The sequence below is a fragment of the Nerophis lumbriciformis genome, linkage group LG23 (assembly GCF_033978685.3).
Source record: "Nerophis lumbriciformis linkage group LG23, RoL_Nlum_v2.1, whole genome shotgun sequence".
Taxonomy (NCBI): domain Eukaryota; kingdom Metazoa; phylum Chordata; class Actinopteri; order Syngnathiformes; family Syngnathidae; genus Nerophis; species Nerophis lumbriciformis.
Window position 1 is genome coordinate 15,471,337 of NC_084570.2, and position 13,376 is coordinate 15,484,712.

Below are 13,376 nucleotides of genomic sequence, written 5' to 3' on the forward strand. Positions count from 1 at the left end.
TTAATTATTATTTGCAAAAATTAAATACAGTTTATGAGTTTGAACATCAAATATCTTGTCTTTGTAGTGCAGTCAACTGAATATGGGTTGAAAATGATTTGCAAATCATTGTATTCCGTTTATATTTACATCTAACACAATTTCCCAACTCATATGGAAACGGAGTTTGTAATAATAATAATAATAATAAATAGATGAATTTTGGTGTAGAAAACCATATGTGTGAATGCTTTGGAGCATTCACACAATAATATATTATTTATATCGTATATTGTGTATAGTTTCCTATATTAAACATGGTAGACATGTTTATACTTGTCAAACGCTGATATTCCGACGCCACCTTATTTCCCCACAGTGCCAAGTAAACAATCATATTGTCCAAAAAAAGAGGAGTTATATGTATGCACGCCGCCCCGAGCTGCATGGCTATAATGGCACGATCTGATAAAGTGGCGCAGATGACTCATGAATGTTTGAACGAAAACAACCGCGTTCTTCACTTCCTATCAGCGGGGCCGTGTTCGTCTGCGAAATGACACTTAAGTTCACGTCTGTCTAATCTCCCCAAAAACACGCTGCAAAATGGCTTATTTTACTTGACTGGAGTGATTTTGGCCCCGGGGGCAAAACCTGTGCAGGGAGCGTGTTCTGCATATGAAAACAGGAACAGTAACGTGCGGTTGATGCTGACAAGTTGTGATGTTTTTTCCCACATTTGTTTAGGATAAATAAAAAAGCGCCTGGATTGGGAATTATCGATACTATAATGGTCAATTGTCGTGTCGTTTACTGTTCACAGCCTTTTTAAGAGATCCTCACCTATTAGTGCAAAATGCCTTCTGGACACAATTCAGCAGAAAAAGAAAAAAAAAGAAAAAAAAAGACCAAAGCCTGTTTACACTTTTGACACCAGCACGGGTCTTAAGCTTTATTATCCCCTGTGCATTGCCACTTTTGTAAAAGGAAAAGCTGTAGAAGTAATGAGGTCATCATGGTTTGGACGTCACGATTCTGCTAAAAGTCGCCTGCAAACACACAATTTTAGTTCTCTTCTTGATTCGTTTCTCCATTGTGTGGAGCATTGTAGCATTTATTGGGGGTGGTGCCAGCAACTTGAGGGTTTCAGGTTCGATTCCCGCTTCCGCCATCCTAGTCACTGCCGTCGTGTCCTTGGGCAAGACCCTTTACCCACCTGCTCCCAGTGCCACCCACACTGGTGTAAATGTAACTTAGATATTGGGTTTCACTATGTAAAGCGCTTTGAGTCGCTAGAGAAAAGCGCTATATAAATATAATTCACTTCACTTCACATTGACCCTTGTTGGGAAACATCACACATGAATGGCATCATTAAAATAATCAACACCAAATAAGTTCAGTTTTGACCCAAATAGGGTTGTACGGTATACCGGTATTAGTATAGTACCGCGAAAAAAATATATAAATAAATAAATAAATAAATAATTTTAAAAAAGTATAGTACCGCGATACTAATGAATGATATTCGGTACGATACCACTTCTGAAGCGTACCGGTCCCGCACCCCCACCCGCCCGCGTCGAAGTCACATCGTCATTGCTGGTTTTACGAGCAGAGGAGCACGTTCGGCAGCGCACAATCACAGAGTACTTAAAAGCAGACACACTGTGTAGACAGAAAAGGGAGAACGGACGCATTTTGGCTTAAAAAAACTAAAGATAAAGGTGAAGTTATAACACTGAAACACCCTCAGGAACATCCATTTGCTGTCGGCAGTATTTTAGCTACTTCTAAATCACTAATCCTCGTCTCCATGGCGACAAATAATTTCTTACAAGTATCATCCCTGCAGGATGAGGAATAGCTAAACATGCTTCACTACACACCGTAACTCACCGGCATCAAAATGTAAACAAACGCCAAGGGTGGATCTACACCTGACGTCCACTGTAATGATATCAAGTACAGGCACGTATCTAGTCGATACTACTGTGATTACGACAATATTTGTTGGCATCACAACATCTTCTTTCGTTTTTTTTAAATGTATATTATGTTTATAAACTCAGGAAATATGTCCCTGGACACATGAGGACTTTGAATATGACCAATGTATGATCCTGTAACTACTTGGTATCGGATTGATACCCAAATTTGTGGTATCAGCCAAACCGAATGTAAAGTATCAAACAACAGAAGAATAAGTGATTATTACATTTTAACAGAAGTGTAGATAGAACATGTTAAAAGAGAAAGTAAGCAGATATTAACAGTAAAGAACAAGTAGATTAATAATACATTTTCTACCACTTGTCCTTAATGTTGACAAAATAATAGAATGGAAAATGACACAATATGTTACTGCATATGTCAGCAGACTAAATTAGGAGCCTTTGTTTGTTTACTTACTAATAAAAGACAAGTTGTCTTGTGTGTTCACAATTTTATTTAAGGACTTAACTGCATTAAGAAACATGTTTAATGAACCCTAAGATTTTTTGTTAAAATAAAGCCAATAATGCAATTTTTTTGTGGTCCCCTTTATTCAGGAAAGTATCAAAATAATTTTAGTAGCGGTTCCAAAATATTGGTATTGTTACAACACTAGACCCAAACAAAGACTTCCCTCATACTTAATGTTTATGTGTCATGATTATCTTGGACTCTTGTTTTTTTTCCTTGTCCAGTGCTCTTATTTTTCAGTCCCATTTCCTGTTAGCTCCATTTGCCACCGCTTCTCTTGTCTGAGCGCTGGCTCCCTCACCTGCCTCTGATTGGCAATCAGGACACGCCTGTCCCTAGTTGCCAATCAAGATACTTTATGTGCCAGCCTTGTCCGCTGGAAGGGTGTTGAATCATTGTCTCATTTTTTTGCTTTTTTGCTTTGTACCTCCATGCCGCATTGATTGATTAAAAATAAATAAATACACTTTAAATAATTGATAGCTTTCTCTGTGCCTCCTCAGCACTTCTATGTTGCACTATTTTCGTTTTGTCATAAAACAATTTTTTACCTGCACTTCACCTGCCGTTAGGTCTGGGCGATTATTGCGAAAATGATAATCACTACTATTTTGATTTACACTATATTGCCAAAAGTATTTGGCCACCTGCCTTGACTCACAAATGAACTTGAAGTGGCATCCCATTCCTAACCCATAGGGTTCAATATGATGTCAGCCCACCTTTTGCAGCTATTACAGCTTCAACTCTTCTGGGAAGGCTGTCCACAAGGTTGCAGAGTGTGTTTATAAGAATTTTCGACCATTCTTCCAAAAGCGTATTGGTGAGGTCACACACCGATGTTGGTCGAAAAGGCCTGGCTCTCAGTCTCCGTTCTAATTCATCCCAAAGGTGTTCTATCGGGTTCAGGTCAGGACTCTGTGCAGGCCAGTCAAGTTCATCCACACCAGACTCTGTCATCCATGTCTTTATGGACCTTGCTTTGTGCACTGGTGCATAGTCATGTTGGAAGAGGAAGGGGCAAGCTCCAAACTGTTCCCACAAGGTTGGGAGCATTCAAAGTTCCTTTCACTGGAACTAAGGGGCCAAGCCCAACTCCTGAAAAACAACCTCCCACCATTATTCCCCCTCCACCAAATTTCACACTCTGCACAATGCAGTCCGAAATGTACCGTTCTCCTGGCAACCTCCAAACCCAGACTCATCCATCAGATTGCCAGATGGAAAAGCGTGATTCATCACTCCAGAGAAGGCGTCTCCACTGCTCTAGAGTCCAGTGGTGACGTGCTTTACACCACTGCATCCTACACTTTGCATTGGACTTGGTGATGTATGGCTTAGATACAGCTGCTCGGCCGTGGAAACCCATTCCATGAAGCTCTCTGCATACTGTACGTGGGCTAATTGGAAAGACACATGAAATTTTGGAGTTCTGTAGCAACTGACGACCTCTTTGCACTATGCGCTTCAGCATGCGCTGACCCCTCTCTGTCAGTTTATGTGGCCTACCACTTGATGGCTGAGCTGCTGTTCCCAAAATATTCCACTCATCCTATGACAGTTCCACGCTGGAAATCACTGAGCTCCTGAGTGCGGCCCATTCTTTCACAAATGCTTGTAGAACATTTTGAACAGAACAGTTAACTGCTGGATTTTATACACCTGTGGCCCGGCCAAGTGATTAGGACACCTGATTCTCATCATTTAGATGGGTGGCCAAATACTTTTGGCAATATAGTGTAGATTGAAATCAGGAATAATAACAAGATTATTTATTAATTTGAAAACACAAGTATTTATTGTATCGCCAAAACTCAACTTTAAATATAATTTAAAAGAATAACTGAAATATAAATTAGTAAAGAATACACAAGTAAAATAATAAGAATGACAACAATAAATTAAAATAACTATAGCAATATGAAAAAAACAATTTTTGGAAACTTTTTTTTTTTTTTTTTTTAACCCATTATGCTTTTTTTCACCCTCATAGAACATATGCTTTTTCAGTCATAAATGAGATTTTATAAAATGTTTGTTAATTAAATGCAAAAATTCCTCATTATTGGTAAAATACAACTTTGAACAATTTTGACCAGTAACCTTTTTTTAAATGTATTAATAAGTGCTTTAAGCACATTATGCTTGTGTTAGGTACTTATTCGAAACCTTTTATTTTATTAGCGCAGATAGACCGGATGTTGTGCACGGCGCTGTTATTGTGAAGGGTGGAGGGGGGGGGATGTGCTGTTCTGGGATGACTCTCAAGTTGAGACTGCTTTCCTGTTTGTACATTGATCTCACACCGATGATATCGTTCACAACAACACAAGCAGATGAGATGTGTATGGATGGTTCTTGCGAGTTTTAGCTTCGTAGTTTAGTCGCAAACAAATATTTAATTGACACAGAAATAGACATTTATGTCTATTTCTGTGGTTTTCTAAGTTTAATAGCGAATTCCGTTTTATTGTCCCATTATGTGATTTCGTTTTCGGTTACTTTAACGCGGAAATAATATGCTTTACTTTTTTTGTTGTTTTAGTATAGTGATTATTCATTCGGTATGGCATACTAACACTGTGTCAAATAAAAAGTAGCAACCATGGCGATATCCCAAACATAGTAAGTAAGTAATATAGTAAATAAGTAAGTACTAAGTAAAATAAGTAAACAGGGTCTTTTTCCCATTCATACGCTCCTCATTGGTTTCACCGTTACAAGCTTGTTGCACAGTCCATTCATCATTTTATTTTTTTTTCGATTATAATATTTTTATGATTGTGAGAACTCGAAATCGAGATCCGCCCTACCAGCCGTCTCTGCATCTTGCGGTCAACAACGCCACACCAGAACGTAACAGTATCTACAATGACTTATTCTTAGGGATGTGCTGACCGATTGTTATCGGCCGATTTTCGGGAAAAAGTAGGTGATCGGCCAATGCCAATGTATGCCCTTTTATTGCCGATCACATCAGGCTTACACTATTTTTGGTGCCCCAGCTGAGAAGTGGCCAGCAGCTGACTACAGTATGTACCCTATTTTTTTAACCATAGTGCGCACAGTATTATAAGGCACACTGCCAATGAGCGGGTCTATTCAGGTCTATTTTCATATATAAGGCACACCCGATTATAAGGCGCATTAAAGAGGTCATATTATAATTTTTTTTCGAAATTTAAAACACTTCCTTGTGGTCTACATAACATGTAATGGTGGTTCTTTGCTCAAAATGTTGCATAGATTATGTTTTACAGATCATCTTCAAGTCCCTTTCTGACAGTCGCTGCAGGATGCGCCGTTTTGTGGGCGGTCTTATTTACGTGGCTCACCTTCGGCAGCGTCTTCTCCCCGTCATCTTTGTTGTAGCGGTGTAGTGTGCAAGGACGGGAGTGGAAGAAGTGTCAAAAGATGGAGCTAACTGTTTTAATGACATTCAGACTTTACTGCAATCAATAATGAAGCAGCATCTCCTCATCCGTGGCTCACTAGTGCAATAACAACGCCGGAAATGTGCCTGGAAATCTCTAATAACTGAAGTTCCTTTGGTGAATAATGTAAACTCACTACACGGGTATGTTTTAGCGCTTTCATGGCGAGTTTACTGACAGATATAAGTAAGAACTTTACACTACTTTATATTAGAAATGGCAACAGCGGAAAATGAATGTCCCATAACAAGAAGATAGAGACAAAGAAGAAGCTTATCGATATTATCAAGTTTTACTAAAGCTTTAGGAGACCAGTCTTACAGTGCGTTAATAGCGGCATCTAGAAGCGGTCTGAAAATCAAACGGGAAGAGACAGCTTATTGAGTACGAAAACAACACCCACCCGCCCAGAAAGGAATACCCACTAAACCCACTACACCGGTAGTTTTCAGCACTTCCATATCGAGGATACTGACAGATATAAGATAGAACTTTGCACTACTTTATATTAGAAATGGAAGCGCAGAGGATGAATGTCCCATAACAAGAAGATAGAGACGGATCTCAAATATAAAAGTTGGCTTTGTATAATATTGCCAAACAAAATGCCAGATAATGTGTCTGCTAATAGGTGCCATTTTGCGATCCTTATACACACACCATAATAAAACCTGTATGTTGAAGCATAGTACGTCTGACTAGGGTAGCCATAATGCTCCGACAATCCATCAAGCGGTGCGGCTTCATAGCTTACCAAAGTCGTACTAAAACATTTTGACAGATTTTTGAGCGCTGTGTGTAATGCTCTATTTTCTCAATAGAACATTTAAAGTGTTGGTGTTGTTTACTGGCGTCATCTCGCAGTCTACACGTATCTCTTATGTGTGACTGCCATCTACTGGTCACACTTATCATTACACCATGTACCAAATAAAATTGCTTCGAGGTCGGTAAGCACAACCAGAATTATTCCGTACATTATAAGGTTAAAAGGCGCACTGTCAATTTTTTTGAATGAATTTATTAATCAATCAACAAAACAATATACAACACCACAACAATGCAATCCAATTCCAAAACCAAACCCGTCCCAGCAACATTAAGAACAACAATAAACAGAGCGATTGAGAGCAATTAAGGACACTCAAATCCAAATGTTGTGAAACAAAAATGAACATCATCGACAACAGCATCAATATTAGTAACAATTTCAAAATAGCAGTGATTAAAAAACCCTCATTGATATCATCATTAAAAACATTAATAAAAAATACTAAAAAAAATTAGAAATGAACAATAGTGTGTCACAGTGGCTTACACTTGCATCACATCCCATAAGCCCGACAACACACCGCGTCCAACATTGTCCACAAAGATATAATAAGTCATATTTTGGTTCATTTATTAGTTGAAACAAATTTAAATAATGGATCCCATATTCCAATACATGACTCACTGTCGATTTTTGAGAAAATGAAAGGATTTTAAGTGCGCCTTATAGTCCGAAAAATACGGTATGTCTATACACAGTGTGGAGCCACTCTTCTAAATTAATAATCATCATCTACAATGCGGCAAACTAACTACACTTCTTGCTTGTATTGTTATCTTTATAAGATGAGGCTAAACATGTTACACAGCGAGTATGAGCAAGAAAGCAGTCTGATCCCAATCGCATAAAACCCCATAAGAACACCCCTGTTGATAGCCTTTGTCACAATAATTATTGGTGGGTTCTTAGTAAATGTTTCAGACGGCACGTTAGTGGGGGGGAAACTTTGGGCGAAATAAATCATCTGATATTACAGTGTATTATGTCATGTTTTACAAAAGTCATAGAAATTTCCCAAACCCAGGGTTGTACCGTACATGAGAGGCAGCTGTTCCGCCGACTGATTGCTGCCAGTTAGTCAGTCACACGCTGTGCAGGTCTTGTTTCGTGATTGTCAAATCTGAGCACCGCCAACATTTCAGAGAACATTTCCAGGGGGCTTGTTGTCTTTTCCCTTTCAGTGTTCTAAACTAGAAGCAGCCTCACCTCAGGACCTGTACAGCCAGCATTCAAAGCCCCATGTACTGTAGGGTTGTGTGTATTAGTGCTATATACTGTCTATAATTCTGACCGTAATAATTAATCCCATTCACTTTTTTCAGAGGTTGTCGAGGAAAAGCTGAATAGTTGACAACATGTTCGATACATGGATTAGGCCAGTCATTAATAGCTAGCATCCTGCATGAACCGTGATATGAAAGTGAAATAAGAATTTTTCTTCAGAGGACATGGTCTTTTTGCAGTTTACTCCTTTCCATCATAGTGGTTTTAATCTGGAGTTTTCTTCCACGCCGTCTTCCGGCTCTGACACTTCCTTTCCAATCATGATCAATTCCCCCTCTTGGACTATGGATGGGTGCCTTACACATTTGAACTAGGACCATACCAAATCCCGGTATCTGGGAATCAATCCCGGTGGCAGTTTTTGGTACTTTTCTGTATGTTCATGTGGAAATAAATGGTAATGTGTTAAAATAAACAATCTTTTTTTCTATCATTTAAAGTGGAACTGCACTTTTTTGGGGGAATTTTGTATATGAAAGACATGATGTATTTTTTTTAATGCAGTTTTTCGTGACTAGCACGCACTCTAACAAGCACCATAAAATAAACATTAAAAAATACACAGAACGACCAAAAAAAACAAAAAACGTATTACACTCAATTTGCTAAAATTTTAATTAGCTTTGGACCAACAATCAGGGAGTAAGCCTTCACTTTAGTGTGAAGTATGTCACCTGTGGTGTCTGCCTCCAATGTTTTTGTAATCAATCACTGTATGTATCTATAATTATCAGTGTTCTGAAAATGACTTTTAAAAAGTAATTCATTATAGTTACCGGTACTTGTTATTTTACCAAAAAAAGTAATTGAATTACAAACAGAATTACTCTTTAATAAATGTAAATAAATACCAGGGATAGTAATGTATACGTTACTTAAAAAAAAAAAAAAAAAAACTTTAAATATTTGGCATATGCATTTGAGAGATTTTAATGTAATGTACAGTGTGCAGTGTCTGTGCTTTTAAAAGGCGGGGCCTGTTGCCTAGTGACGCGTGACTTGTGTTTTTTTACAAAACCGGTGAAGTTGGCACGTTGTGTAAATTGTAAATAAAAACAGAATACAATGATTTTCAAATAATTTTCAACCTTGAATTGACTGCAAAGACAAGATACTTGAAAATTTGAACTGGAAAACTTTATTTTTTGAAAATATTAGCTCATTTGGAATTTGATGCCTGCAACATGTTTCAAAAAAACTCGCACAAGTGGCAAAAAAGACTGAAAAAGTTATTTGGAAAATCCCACAGGTGAACAGGCTAACTGGGAACAGGTGGGTGCCATGATTGGGTATAAAGCAGCTTCCATGAAATGCTCAGTCATTCACAAACAAGGATGGGGCGAGGGTCACCACTTTGTGAACAAATGCCTGAGCAAATTGTTTAAGAAGAACATATCTCAACCAGCTATTGCAGGGAATTTAGGGATTTCACCATCTACAGTCCGTAATATAATCAAAAGGTTCAGAGAATCTGGAGAAATCACTGCACGTAAGCAGCAAGGCTGAAAACCAACATTGAATGCCCGTGACCTTCGATCACTCAGGCGGTACTGCATCAAAAACTGACATCAGTGTGTAAAGGATATCACCACATGGGCTCAAGAACACTTCAGGAAACCAATGTCAGTAACTACAGTTGGTCGCTACATCTGTAAGTACAAGTTAAAACTGTACTATGCAAAGCGAAAGCCATTTATCAACAACACCCAGAAATGCCGCCGGCATCGCTGGGCCCGAGCTCATCTAAGATGGACTGATGCAAAGTGTAAAAGTGTTCTGTGGTCTGACGAGTCTACATTTCAAATTATTTTTGGAAACAGTGGATGTTGTGTCCTCCGTAACTGTCATGATCCGTAGTCCGGAACATGTTTTGGTTGGACTCCCTTAGTTCCTGTTGTGTGCACTCTTGGGTTTATTTTAGTCACCATGGGGATTAATTGGGTTCACCTGCCTCTGGTTAGTGGTCCCACGCTCAGCTGCTGTCAACCACTAATCAGAGAGCTATTTATTCACCTTGCTCGCCACGCTCAGTCTGGCGTCATTGTTTGCTGTATGCAATAGTCACGTAAGTTATGTTTGTTCATGCCACAGCTACTAAGTTTTCCTTGCCATAGTCTATGCTAAGTATTTGCTTTAGCTCCAAGTGCGATCAGCGCGTTGTGCCTTTGCCTTGTTTTCCGTTTTTTGTACCTTTTTGAGTTTTAAAAATTAAATCATGTTTTTACCTGCACGCCTTGTTCGGAGTAGTCCGTCTGCATTTCGGGAGAACAAACCCTGCAGTAAGCTGTGAAAACCACGCCGTGACAGTTAGTATTATTTCATATTGCAAATATCTACTTGTTTCCTCCCTTCATTGATCCTTGTATCCTTTCTTCTCACCTCAACACTTCTCTCTGCTCAGAGTTGTAAGTGACCCGGTGCCGTCACAGCGGGTCAGCGCGCTTTGTTGATTTAATCCTTGTCTGATGTTGTCTCGTCCCGTGCTCGGGAATCAAATGACAGCGGGACTGGCTGGCCCGCTGTATGTTCGGCTGCCTGATAATGCCTCCGCTCAGCGCCTGCCGCTCCAATCTGATCCCAGATTCGATGAGAAGCGGTCACGGCGAGCTACCAGCGTTCGCCGGGAGAGGCTGCGGATGTGGATTAGGGCGGCAGCAGGTGGTGCAAACACCTTCCATATAGAGCAGCGTTTGGCTCATGGCAACTGATGAGCATGAGAAGTAGAGATGTCCCGATGCGGTTTTTCCCTTTGATACCAGTAACGGTCCAATAAGATATCAGTAGGAATAATCCATACTTTTATTTTATAGTGTGGAATAATAAAAAAAGATTAGATCAAGTAAAATTACTCAAGAGAACAATATATATTTATTATTAACAGTTTGGAATGGACACATGCTGTCTTTAAGTTGAAGCGGAGTGTTAATTTTATTTGACGACACTGAGTGGCCACAATAGTTTGTTATGTTAAGCTCATGATGCAGTAAGTTGAATGATGCGGACACGTTTGTTACTGGGTACTTTCTAACACGCTTCTGCCTTGCAGACTTATACGCAACTATAATTATTTTGTACTTCTTTACAGTGTTGTCCCGATACCAATAGTTTGGTACCGGTACCAAAATTATTTTGATACTTTTCGGTACTTTTCTAAATAAAGGGAACCACAAAAAAAATGCATTATTGGCTTTATATTAACAAAATATCGTAGGGTACATTAAACATATGTTTATTATTGCAAGTTTGTCATTAAATAAAATAGTGAACATCCAAGACAACTTGTCTTTTAGTAGTAAGCAAACAAAGGCTCCTAATTTAGCTGTTGACATATGCAGTAACATATTGTGTCATTTTACATTCTATCATTGTGTCAACATTATTAAGGACAAGTGGTAGAAAATGAATTATTAGTTCACTTGTTCATTTACTGTTAATATCTGCTTACTTTCCCTTTTAACATGTTCTATCTACACTTCTGTTCAAATGTAATAATCACTTATTCTTCTCTTGTTTGGATGCTTTACATTAGTTTTGGATGATACCACAAATTTGGGTATCAATCCGATACCAAATAGTTACAGGATCATACATTGGTCATATTCAAAGTCCTCATGTGTCCAGGGACATATTTCCTGAGTTTATAAACATAATATACATTTTAAAAAAACGAAAGAAGAGGTTATGATGCCCAAAAATATCAACGTAATCATAATAGTATCGACTAGATACGCTACTGTGCTTGGTATCATTACAGTAGATGTCAGGTGTAGATCCACCAATGGCGTTTGTTTACATTTTGACGCCGGTGAGCTACGGTGTGTAGTGTAACATGTTTAGCTATTCCTCGTCCTGCAGGGATGATACTTGTAAGAAACGTACTTTATTTGTCGCCATGGAGGCGAAGATTAGTGATTTTTTTTTCTTATTCAGTATAATACAGAATATGATTCATTAGTATCGCGGTACTATACTTACACTGGTATACCTTTCAACCCTACTTCTTTATATTGACTAATGTTGTGTTTTACACTGCAATATTGTTCAATTAAGGACACGCATCGTGTATGTTTAGCTTGTATGCTATTGTGTGCTTAGCTGTTGCATAGCTGCTCCTAGCAGCCTATAGCCTACCTTGTTTACCTTTTGTAAATGACTTCACTTCATTCGGATTTCAACCTGCTGTCCAGCTTTGCGACAAATAAACTGGACTGCTCATATCGGATGGAAGCCGATATCATCTGATATTTACTTTTTTTGGAAGGACGGATTGAACTTTATTGCCATTGCACTTAAAAAGTACAACGAAACTAGGAGTTCAGTGCAAACCTGTTCAAGAACAGTTCTTGGGTGAACAGAACGGGAACACCGATCGAGTTGCCACATGGGCGGCGCCGCGTGACAAAAGGTAGGAAAAATGGTAAACATGGGGGAATGAGGAGGAGGAGATAAAAAGCAAGCCCCAAACTAACGTCCTGGGGGTGGGGTGAAGTTAGAGACCAGGAAAAACTCCAGCAAAGCACATATAATGACATACAACTCAAGACTTGCAACAAAGTAGTAAGGGCATCCGGCCCAAAGCTCAAGCCACAAGGGGGCGCTGCTCCCATTTGTGTCCTACCACCTGTGGTGAAGCGTCAAAAGCGTGGGATGTGGGTGGGTTGTACATGTGTGTGCGGCTTGTATTTTCCGTGGGTGCGTGTTTGTGTAAGCTCGAAGAATGGCTCTGTTCCGCGACCATGGTGCTGTCGCAAATGCGGTAACAGCCAGTCAGTCCGGCACAAGTCAACAAGAGAGCCTATGAGAGACAGGGAAGTGGTTTGTAGCGTCTTCGCTGCACGGTCCTCTAGGAGGGTCTCGAAGCAGCGACCTTGCCGCAACGCTTGCAGCCAGGAAAAACAATCCAGACTAGAATGTTTGTGTTTGATTGAGCAAAAAACAATTATAACTTTTCACTCTGATTGTCTATTTCTGGTCTTCAATTTCATCATACTTCGCCATGCAGAGCAGACGACGTCTCCAAGATGTTGTCCAGTTTGCAATTTAGTCCAAAATCACAAAAGTCTGAGTGCTTGCAGGTCTACCTTCATCCTAAAAAACTTTTTTGGCAGCTTTGGGGTACCTTGAGCATTTTCCAATTTGTCTATACGCAAGAGCAAGGCTTACTAAGCACCTTGAGTTCACTGTAATTTTCTATTCTGACTTGTATCCTATATAATTGCACTATATCTTATTCTCTGCATCCATACTGTGAACATTGTACTGTAAATGAGACCTGCGGCTCACAGTGATCCCTGTATTTCACTCTGCATTACTTTTAGCCTTTTATTTCCTACATTGCTTTCTTGTTCCACACTGATTATTGTAGCTATTATTGTCTGATC

The 13,376-nt window shown here is 39.3% G+C and overlaps 1 long non-coding RNA gene across 3 annotated transcripts in view; it reads right to left on the bottom strand.

The window, feature by feature from the left end:
- LOC133622365 (uncharacterized) overlaps window positions 1-13,376 on the bottom strand; it is a 178,337-nt gene that overhangs the window by 32,684 nt on the left and 132,277 nt on the right. The gene's annotated exons all lie outside the window — the stretch shown is intronic.